The sequence below is a fragment of the Durio zibethinus genome, chromosome 2 (assembly GCF_047325235.1).
Source record: "Durio zibethinus cultivar Kanyao isolate XHJ-2024 chromosome 2, ASM4732523v1, whole genome shotgun sequence".
NCBI lineage: Eukaryota > Viridiplantae > Streptophyta > Magnoliopsida > Malvales > Malvaceae > Durio > Durio zibethinus.
Window position 1 is genome coordinate 5113644 of NC_143163.1, and position 11794 is coordinate 5125437.

The 11794-nt window shown below is 25.2% G+C and overlaps 1 long non-coding RNA gene across 1 annotated transcript; it reads right to left on the reverse strand.

The window, feature by feature from the left end:
- Positions 1–2324: 2324 nt before the first annotated feature.
- Positions 2325–4801, reverse strand: LOC111309027 (uncharacterized). Its single transcript, XR_016329770.1, has 3 exons — positions 4521–4801; positions 4183–4354; positions 2325–2772 (listed from the first exon to the last, which is right to left on the reverse strand). It is a non-coding gene; the product is annotated as an uncharacterized LOC111309027 (long non-coding RNA).
- Between the last annotated feature and the right edge of the window lie 6993 nt (positions 4802–11794).

Consider the following 11794-nt stretch of genomic DNA (forward strand, 5'->3'; position numbering starts at 1 on the left):
TAAACTAAAATAATTTTTTTGGTTTTCTAGGTTCATGACAAAAATGTTTTTATTCCATGCATGTTTAAGAATTCGGTCGCTTTCATTTGCACGTATGATTAGGTAAGAATTGGCACATCAATGATTTATGTGTATGCATGCATGGTAATCCAAGCTTGAACACCTTATAAAATATTATTGCTAACAATGTTACCTGTAAATTAACAAATTCGATAATATCTAATTTTTCAACTACCAATCTTTACCATCAAATTTATCAATCTATTGATGATAATTTTAGGTAGCCCAAAAATTAGAGATTTTAATTTTTTCGTTATCAAAAGTTTATAATTAAATATATATTTATAAAAAAATTTTATATATTATTAAAAAATATATTTGAGAGCACAATATAACTCTCAAAATCTATTTCCAAAAAATACAAAGTAATTTTTAGTGTATAAACTATTAAGGGTATTTTTGTTATTTATTAAAAGTTAAATTTGATATTTGGTATGTAGATTTTTTAAAAAAAAATTAAAAAGTGTATACAAAAAATTGGTGGTGTATTTAAAACATCCCCATAATGTAAAGATAGTCAAGCAAAAACTGTTTTGCCATAGGTAAGAATGAAAACCCTAGCTCATGCTCAAGCTTTTTAAAAAAAAAAAAAAAACGAGAAGTTATAAAGTATTTACTTAAACTAATTATTCAAGTGAAGCACGAAATGGATCAAATGGAAAAAGCAAATGGAAAAAGGCTACTTAAAACTTTTAGGTTGTGTTCAACGTATAAAATAATAGATAAAATAACATAATAATTATTTTATATCATATTTTATTTATATTTAAAAAAAACATAATTGTAAAGAAAATTAATTATTCTATTAATATAAAATGATTCAATTTTTTCAAAATAGAAATGATTATTTTAAGTTATGGGATTAAATTTATATATCCTATTATACTTTTAAAAATTTTATTAATAATTTAAATTATTTAAATTAAAAAAAAATAATTTTGAGTAATAAATAAATTATTTTATTATAATTGTTACCAACATTAAATACAAGATAAAATAATATAATATAATATAATATTATTTTATCATAATTTTGTGCACTAAATATATATTTAATATACATGTATAACAAAAAAAGAGTTGAATAAATTTATTATTTATAAATGGTAATTAAGATGAAAAAATAAGCGAATATAAAATTTTAAAGCATTTTATGTAATCCAAGTTGGGTAGCGTTGAAATTAATAATAATGAGTTCCAGAAGAAGAAATTTAAATCATTGACCACACATAACCAAATGTTTGGACGCAAATATAATTGGACAAGTTTGAAATGTCAAGGCTTTTGACCCTTTAAGACTGCCCCAGACGGCCAAACCCCCCCGGGCTGAATCATCACCAGATAAAACTAGTATTTCACAAGATGCATTCATCATGGCCAAATTAAAAAAAAAAAAATGCATCCATCTCCATCAGGGGCAGGCGCTACGGTACTAGCCGATCAATTAATCGAATAATAATATTTCGTTAGATAAAAAATGTGGTTTATTATAGTTTTCCTTAATTTTCTCTTTTCTTTATCTTTTTTATTGTTGCTTTAAAAACGTTTCTAAGTTAAATTAAAAATAATGATAAAGATAAAATTTATTATAATAATAATAAAATTTATTATTATAACATAAATTAAAATTGATATTGAAATATATATTTGAATATAAATACAACGATAATGATAAAATAAATTATAATAAAAAATAAAATGATTATTAAAAATATTATATTAAAATTTATATATAATAAACTTTATAATATATATTTAATATTTGTGAAATTAATATATAATTAAAAATACTAAAAGTATATTTTTATTAATAAGTAAAAATCTTAAAATTATTTTTATATCAAATAATACTTTATTAGGAAATATTTAAAAATTATATTTTATGTATATTGTTTTTTATAAAATAACAAAATAATTTAAAAACAAAAACTAAAAGCTGCTAGTGTAAAGCACATTTTTGTCCTTTCACAATTGTTTAAGGGGTAAAAAAAATTTAAAAAAAAGGTAAAGGTATTACGAAAAATGAGTCTGCTGTGGGGATGAGAATTTTTCATTGGAGAAGAGATGGAGTACTGAAAAAAAAAAAAAAAAAGGAATTTGGTGCGTTTAAGACAATCTTCAACTCCAACTGCACTGATGTTTAATGCATACATACTGCATTTGGTACAACTTTTCAATGCATGATGCACTTGGCATAACTTTTCAAACAAAAATGTCTCAACCGAGGTTCGTTTGAATTCAAATAGGGCCTAAGTCAAGCACAGTTACCTAAAAAAATTTATTACATCCAGCCTGTGCCCCCAAACACCCGGAGGATACAATAAAAACAAACGCCAACCAGCTATGTTACAAATAGAAAACAAATAATTTTCGGTTTTTTCTGTTCTTTTACACAACCGGCGAGCACGATAAATTCCTTTTTCCAACCTTACATTTCCCGAAACAATGAAAAAGGAATTACGAAGGCTCAAATATTTCCAAAGTACTACTGCTACTATATAACAAGAGTTCAATTCCAAACAAAAGGTTCAATTATTAAATAAGATAGACAATCCGACCAGAGAAAGAGAAGTGAAAATTAAACAGGCGACAATGAGAAACATTTAAAATTGGAATATGCCATTTGATTCAACTTCAATTCAATATAAGCTGGCAAACTTGGCACGTCAAAAGCAGGCATCCAGCAGGCAGCAACAGCACAGAGCAGCCAAACTGCACACGCAATGAAAAACAAGAATCAAAACCCACAACACTGATAAAAACTTAAGGTGCGGTGAGAAAACAAAGGTAGAAATGAAATTAATTATTGTAATGGTAAAATTGAATATTGTAACAATAAAATTAAAATCATGTTTAGATACAAATGCAGCAATAACAATGAGATGAAATATAATGAAAATAAAAAATGACAATTAAAAAAATTAAATTAAAATTTATCTATAATAAAATTTAAATTATAATTTGATATTTATAAAATTAATAAATAGTTAAAATTACTAAAATTATTTTTATTTCAAATAATAATTTTGTTATTAAATGTTTAGAAATTAATAAAATTGATAATAACATAAAAATTATTTTTTAAAAAAATTAATAATATATTTACATAAATTGATAATAATTTAGAAGATAATAATTATTTTTTACATTAAAATAATAATTATATTTATTGAAAATAAAATTTGAAAATGGCAAGAAATATTAAAAACTTTTAACTAAAAAATCAAAGTAAAAAAAAATAGACAATAACTAACTATAAATTTATGCCGCCAGGAGCAAAAGCAAAAAGAAAAAAAAAATGAAACAAGGTTCTTATTTGGAAAAATAGGAATTGGTAGAGGTGAGTTTTCTGACAGGGGCACAAAGTACTAGTCAAAAATTTGAGGTTCAGCACGGTGAGAATTCATTTGTACCGTGCCGTTCATGTTACCCAAATACACATTTTTACACTTTACAATGCAATTAACACGAATTTTCATAGTAAATGCGGCTGCGTTTAGTTCCAAATGCAGCCTTAGTCAAAGAACTCATCCCCACGTTCCAATCACTTCCTGCTTAAACAGTTTGTGAAGAGGAACTACAAACAAATGAAAGAATTCAGACAGCAGCAATTGATTTATTTTTTCATTATACAATCACAAGTGTTCTTATGCTTTGTTTAAACTTAATCTTTAACGGGTGATTTAAGAATGCATTCTATCACCTTAATTTGATTCATTCAAAATCTTATAAGGACATTTGATTTGATTATTTTGATTTTTTATTTGGAAAAATTTTAAAATAATTTCTATTGACCAAAAACACCCTTATCTAGTAAACCGAAAAGCTGTTTGCAAAAGAGCTGAAAAAGCCAAAACACCCCATCTTCACCAACCGAGAAAGGAATTGGGTGTGGGGTGTTTTCGGGACTTTGACTAATTAACTGCCGAAGTGACCAAGGGAAAACCCAAACCCATTTTTATCGGCAATCGTCACAAACACGCTTTCCTTCATCCCGGAAAACACGCGCTCAGTTGAAGTATTCAGTATCATCCTCGATCTGACATACCACATACGGTCGATATGCCCGTACAGCTGTAATATACAGGTATGCATATACGAATGGAATAAGAGAGGACTTACCAGCCTTCTAACAAACCAGTACTAGAACTCTGCTGTTGCTGGGGAGGAGGCTGAGCATATTGAGGGGCATAGGGAGGAGGGTAACCCTGAGAAGGATAACCCTGAGGATATCCTTGCGGGGGATATCCCGGTGGTGGATAAGCATCCTTAGGATATCCTTCTGGTGGATAACCTATCATTCCAATCACAAAGAAAAATTTCAGATCCACCAGATGACCAGATCCATCCAATCAAATTGCAACAAGATCAAAAAAAGAAAAACATAAAATCAAAATGGTCTAAAAATCAAAGAAAAAAACAGAAACACAGATGATTAAAGAGAAGACTCAGGCGCTGACCTTGAGGAGGAGGAACACCAACGGGAGGCTGTTGCTGATTGTAATAACTCATTGTTTCTTGGTTGTTTTCTTTTTTTTTTTTCTTCTGATAGTTTCCGGAAGAAGAGATCTTTTCTTTTCTTATTCCTTAAATATAAGATTTTGTTGATCTTTTCTTTTCTTATTCCTTAAATATAAGATTTTGTTTTTCCTTTGGACAAAAATTCAAGAGAGAGAGAGAGAGAGAGACGGCTTTGTGCAGACACGGAAGGGCAAGTGGAGATTTTTTATACTGGATTTTCAAAAGCAAATGGACGCGTGTCCTCTCGTGTAAACTGTGATGGAAATTTTAAAAGGGAAAATTTATTAAGGCACCATTAGGATTCTATTGCAACTCCCATGCATTGCGATTTAGGTTGGGTCAACTCTATGTGAGATGCATTTTGACAGTCTATTGTGATGGCGTTTAAGTTTTGTTCGTCTAAAATAATCAATAAAACACTCAGTTGACTATGTAAAATTATAACAAAAACATTTTCAATTATAAGAATCAATTGTCTTTGATCATCTAATAACAACTGCCGATTTTAAGTTTATTATCATAACTGAAGACATTAATTTTTATATCATCATTAATTTCATCCTATCGCATCACTCTTCCAAAATTACCAAGTCCATTTGGATAAATTTGTAGTTTTTTTTTTTTTAACTTTGGTACAATTCTACGTCTACATTTTCTTTTTGGGCAAATCAGCAATTTGGTTGATCTCTTCAACGTGAAGGAAGAGACCAACTAAGATATCAAATACAGGAAAAAAATAGAAAAATTTTAAATACCGTATAAATTAACACTAGTTGAATAAAAAATACTAATGTTTGCCTTACAGTTTTGAAAACTTTATAATCCGTATGATTTTGGGGAAGAGGTTTAGTTAGATTTGAACTCATACTCTTATAGCATTATAATGACCACAAATTTGGTAATATTTGGTAGAAGTTCACAAAATTCATTGAATTTTTTATGAAACTTTATTAAATAAATATAAAAAGGTAAGCAACAGATGAACAGTTTGAAAAATTTTTGATTAGAAATAACAGCAAAAAGGAAACTACGTCATAGTTTTTTATCTAGTAATTAAAACTTTAATGTCAATTGAACTTTTATTTTTAAAATTCATTTAATAAATTCTATTATAATTACTTTTATATTAATAAAAAATATTTATGATGTCAACAATCGTGTATTTTATTAATAAAATATTAAAATTTTATTTTTGATAATTTTAAATATATTCTTTTTATTGTAAAGTCTAATTAGGCTTCGTTTAATGCATGATAAAAAAAAATTAATACCGCACCGTGTAAATCGTTTTATTATAATTAAACTTTCAAAAATCCAATCATACTACGAAATTATCACACGAGAATCTCCCCACAACGTAACCAGGGAGACACGCTATATGAACTAAAGTAAAAAGGCAAAAGCTGACCACTCAAATCATTTTAAATTTCGTAAATATGTGTTTAGTACCAAAGTCTACTTTTAAGTCATATCGTTTCTTCCTGTTAATGGTGTTCATGTCATGTGTGGCTGGCTTTCCGAATCAATTTCAATTATTTATATTTGCTTGGTACTTTGGACCGACGTTTAAAAAACCGGATCAAAGGTTTAATTGGTGAAGGCTTCAATTTTCAATTCAACTCTATCTAATTTAAAGAAGGTTTTATAATTAGATAACTGATTTTAGTATTTAATGATATTAAATATAAATATAAGTATTAAATATACCAAATATTTAATCAATATGTGTTCAGTACCAAAGTCTACTTTTAAGTCATATCGTTTCTTCCTGTTAATGGTGTTCATGTCATGTGTGGCTGGCTTTCCGAATCAATTTCAATTATTTATATTTGCTTGGTACTTTGGACCGACGTTTAAAAAACCGGATCAAAGGTTTAATTGGTGAAGGCTTCAATTTTCAATTCAACTCTATCTAATTTAAAGAAGGTTTTATAATTAGATAATTGATTTTAGTATTTAATGATATTAAATATAAATATAAGTATTAAATATACCAAATATTTAATCAATATGCATCTGATTTAGTGATATAATTTGATTTTAATATGAAGATAAAAATTTAAATTTAAATTTAAATATCATCACTTACGGATTTTTAAAATAATTAAATAATAAAAATAATGTTCAAAATCTATTCAAATACTGGTTTGACCATGGCTCTGTCAATTTAATTGAATGTTTGTCCAGTTTGAACAATACCCAATTTAATGCACCTTATCAAATCAAATGTACCATTGGTTTTCAATTCTTTTTTTTTTTTTTTTTTTGCAATGCTTTGAACCCGCTAACATGGTCAATTAAGAAAAAATTATCACTAATTCAATCTAAGTAGTCTGTATCTACCGGTGGACATACCGTTTTTCTTCTAGTTTTAATGTGTATCCGTATTGATGTCTTTCAGCGTACCATTTCGGGTTTATTAACATTATTTAATATTTTCTCTAAAAAAAAATACAAATACAAGTGCACCTTAATTACACATATCTATATGCTTATAAACAAATATAAATTTTAAAAATTATAAATATTTAATATTCAAAATTTTCAAATATAAAAAGTAAAATAAATACAAAATTAAAAAAATATAATAAATTATTATTTAATAGTTTATTTTTTGCATTTAAAAATATTAAAAATTAAACATTAATTATTAAGATTAAAAATTTGATATTCTATCATTAAATCATATGATTGTTAATAATAACTTCAAAAAGTTAAAAATTAAAGATAATAAAAAGGTGAAATTAAAATATTGGCATATATTATTTAATTTATTAAATTCCTTTATTAATCATTTTAAACATATAATAAGAAGATATGTGAAAACTTTAACAAGGTAATTTGTTTACAGGCGTTCTGCATGAATCTTTGGAACACATGGTTGAAAACATCACGTCACAGTTTTATTCAAAAGGAAATATCATGTTACTATGAATAATATGCTGATGGTTGATGTATGGTCTGATGAAAAAGGGGGGAAGCCCTAGTAATCATACCATTTTTCTTCCCATATTATGGTTATTTTTTCCCTTGAAAAAAGGGGCATATTCGCAATGGATATTTTATCCATTGTTGTCAGGAAAAACTGTACCGTCAAGGAATGAAGTGTGAACGCACTAAAATGTCACTGCACCAGTCGTCGTATATGCATTCATACTTATCGCTAACTTCAATTTTCGTCCTTATTTGCCAACAAACCATCGCGACTTACAATCATAGTCCACATCTTATTCAGGGCCATGTTTGCCCTTCATGTGCTTGAATTGGAAAACACGTTTTTATTTTTTTTAATAGCTTTCCCTTTCATCTCAAATGTATAGTATTTTTTAAGTTAAAATATTAAAAAATTCATGAATTATTTTTTAAATAAGTTTTTATATTTTATTATATCTAAATAAATTTTTATACTTTAATTTATATTCAGGTAAGCCTTTATTTCAAATGAATATAAATTAAAAGTTTAAAAACTTATTTAAATGTAAATTAAAAATTAAAAGTTTATTTTAAATATAATAAAAATGTAAGAATTTATTTAAATAAAATTATAAAATTAGAGGTTTTTTTATTATTTTAACGTATTTTTTATAAATATAAATATAAATATATATAAATAAAGATTAATTTATATTGTGTAAAATTAAAAAAAAATTATATATATTTTTATCATTGATTTTAATAAATTTAAGGCTTAAGAGGGATAAATAAAAATAATTTAATCTCATCTTTTTATATTTAGTGAAATCAATGATTAAAAAAATATGTAAAATTTTTTAAATTTTATATTGTAAAAATTGATATCTTCTCGTAAATATATATAATATTTAGTATAAAAAAGTAAATTCGCTTACAAACTAATTTAGAAAAAACGAACGTACATGATAATGTGAACAAAAGAGTCTTTGCTCCATAAAATGGTGTTAGGTAGACTAGTGGTCGTTGACTCGCATTAAATAATTAATAATATTGTTTTTTATTTAATTTATTTATTAGTGGATTTTTGCTGGGAGGTTTTGTTGTTTTTCTTAATGAGATTCATTTTGAAACTATAACTTCGACTATCTAAAATTCATTTTCAATATTTATAAAAGCTATTTACTTTTTATTTTTTAATAGGAAATTGAATAATAAAAATAAAAGAAAATACTAAAAATAAGAGGTAAACAACAAAAAGAAAAAGAAATTAAGTACCATCAAACGAAGTCTGATTGATTTATATGTTGCAACCACCGTTTGATAATGATATTAAAACAGTTCCCGTAACAAACGTTGTGTTTGGACAGTTGGATTAAGTAATCAAACGTAGAATTTCTGTGTTATCGATAAAAGCTACTGGTATTATTTAAGAATTTAGTAATAAATTCGTTGTTGCTGAATTACTTGAATAAATTATTATGGTAGGACTGGAGTTATAGGAATGCAGCCGGAGCCGAGAAGCCGTGGGGTTTGAGATTTAATATGTCTTCTTTTTGTTTCGTAAATAAGAATGCTCATAATTTGATCGAATTTAATTGAATTAATTGATTAAATTTATTTAATTTGATTAATTAATTTTGATAAATTATAAAAAATGATTTAAAAAATTTTAATTTTTTATTAATTTGATTTAAAATTAAATTAATCAAAATTTTAATCGATATATTATAAAATATATATAATTAAAAATATATTAAATTGTTAATTTTATTTCAAGTTATTAGAGTTTTTAATTTAATATTTTTTATATATAAATATTTTTATTAAATAATTTAATTTGTTTATCATATATGAAAAAATAAAAATTTGATTTAATTTAATGTATTTTATTATTCAGTTAATTGAACCAACCGAATTATTTTTAATAGATTAATTTTTGAAATTAAAAAATTTAATTTGATTAATAAAAATAAAATAAAATAATTTATTTAATTCGATTTTAACTAATTTGATTCGAAATTAATGCAATTCACCGTATAAATATTTTTAACTCACAAATCATATGTAGACAAATTATCTAATATCTTAGATTCAAAGGCATGCATGTAGGTATGGAGCAACCAAAACTAAAAATTCTTTTACTTGTAAAATTTAGATCCGATTTTTACTATCAACAAATTTTTTTAATAAATAATTTATAAATTTATCATAAATTTTCGTTGAAATTTATGATATGATTGACTTTATAATGCATGACATGGTTTTCCATCACCTAAACTTTTCTTTACCAATAAAACAAAAAAGAAATGGTTGTTATTGAGTTTCACATTGCATCTTCAGGATTGATTAACCCACCAGTTATCGAATTTTGAGATTTTTTTTCCCCTCTCAAATATTTCCAATTGGTTAGCTCTCATTTTCAGCTTGTTTGGACAAAGCAGAACGAATGGACCAAAATCCTTTTAGTCCTCCCACCACCTAAGATAATAATTCTGATTTAATCGCACCAAAGGCTCCTGTCAGTTCAAGCCCAGCAAAGCCCTTTTCAAAGCAAAATCAAGCAGCTTTGTAAGTGGAAATAATTAGTTTGGCCCACTATGACGACCACTGTTCAGAGTCAATTTGTTATTGGAATTTTAGTTTATACCAACGACAAGCCTTTCTTCCTATCATATAAATTGTGGAAAACCCGCACTTGCTTTAATTTAAGAGGTATTATTTGACTCAAAATTTTTATACTTTTATTTCAGAAAAAAATATTTCATAAATGTCTTTATATTTCGTTAATATCATATCTTGCTTAACATAAAATCAAAATCTTATTAAAAGGTGAAATTTTTTAGCACGATATAGCATTTAATTTTCAAATTTTCAATCAATGATCATTCTGATTTTAATTGTGGAGGTTCGATTTAACTTATAAGATATTATATAATCCAAAAGTTTTATAATTTTGTTCTATAAAAATAATTTTATTAGTATGAATTTAAATCTCTTCTTATATCATATTGTATCCTAACATTTAATATAAGATTAAAAGCTTAATTTAGTTCAAGAGTTGGCAAACTGGCATTAGTTAAATCATTTCATGTTCGTATTCGTTTGAATTACTTCAATTTTGTATTTAGGCTAATTAAATATTTTTGAGATTTTATAAAAAGTGTAATGTTTCATGATGTTTTTGAATTCGAATTTATTCATATTTAGGTAATTTTTTAATTATTAAATAAAGTAATTAATTAATCAATAAATTAAAATATAATTAAACAAATTTAATATAAAATAAAAACTAACATTAACATAATGAGACTTAAACTTAAAACAATGTTTATCAATAACAACTAAAGTTAGTTACTATTTTCTTATGTTCATGACTTTCATTAAATCTCTATCATTGAATTTCTCTCTTCCCTTGCACAAAATAAATCACGGAATAAATTTTTTTGGGCTTGATTAATTCTTAGTGGAGTACTTTTGTTACAACTAATTAAATTTGGATTTAATTGGACTAATCTCTTATTAATGTATTAATAAATTACTCTTATGAATACTGTCGTTTACAATTTATATTACAATTTTTTAATAATATTTTTCTTGCACCAAAAGCCAGACACACACTGAGTCTTTTTTTAACTAAATATGCATATACAATGAATTCGAAAAGGAGAAAAAAAAGAAAAAGAAAAACTTGATATGATTATTAACATTGTAGCAATTTTTTTTTAATCTTAGGAAAAATTTTGTTAAATTTTTTAAAGATTTTGTGAACGAGTACTCTATATAATTCTCTAAAATTATTATATAAAGCGATATCTTTATCAAATAAATTATAAATCATGAATAAAATTATCAATTATTATCATGAAAACTTAAGATTTAATTCAATTAGTTCATCCACTCTCTTAAAGGATCATTCAATAAATTTAAAATATATAATATTTTTTTTTATTCTCAAACTATTATATCTTTTATAAAAAAATATTATTATAAATAATATATTAACTAACCTTAAAAGATCTTTTAAAATTACTTATTAGTAAAACCCTTTATTCTAATAAAAAAAAAAAAAAGGGATTGAGGGTAATTGGCGAGCAACATTGGGTAAGAAGTCCACATGAACATGATAAACAGGTGGATGGGTCAGCCGAAAACACACGATTGCTTAATTCTCACTCTTTTGCAGAAGAACCTCACATGCTCAAATCCAGTGCCAATGGTCACTACAATCTCAAATAAGAATTCTTTTAAGTAATAATTTAACTTACTAATATCCAATATTATACAATCAAATGGAAGCTTC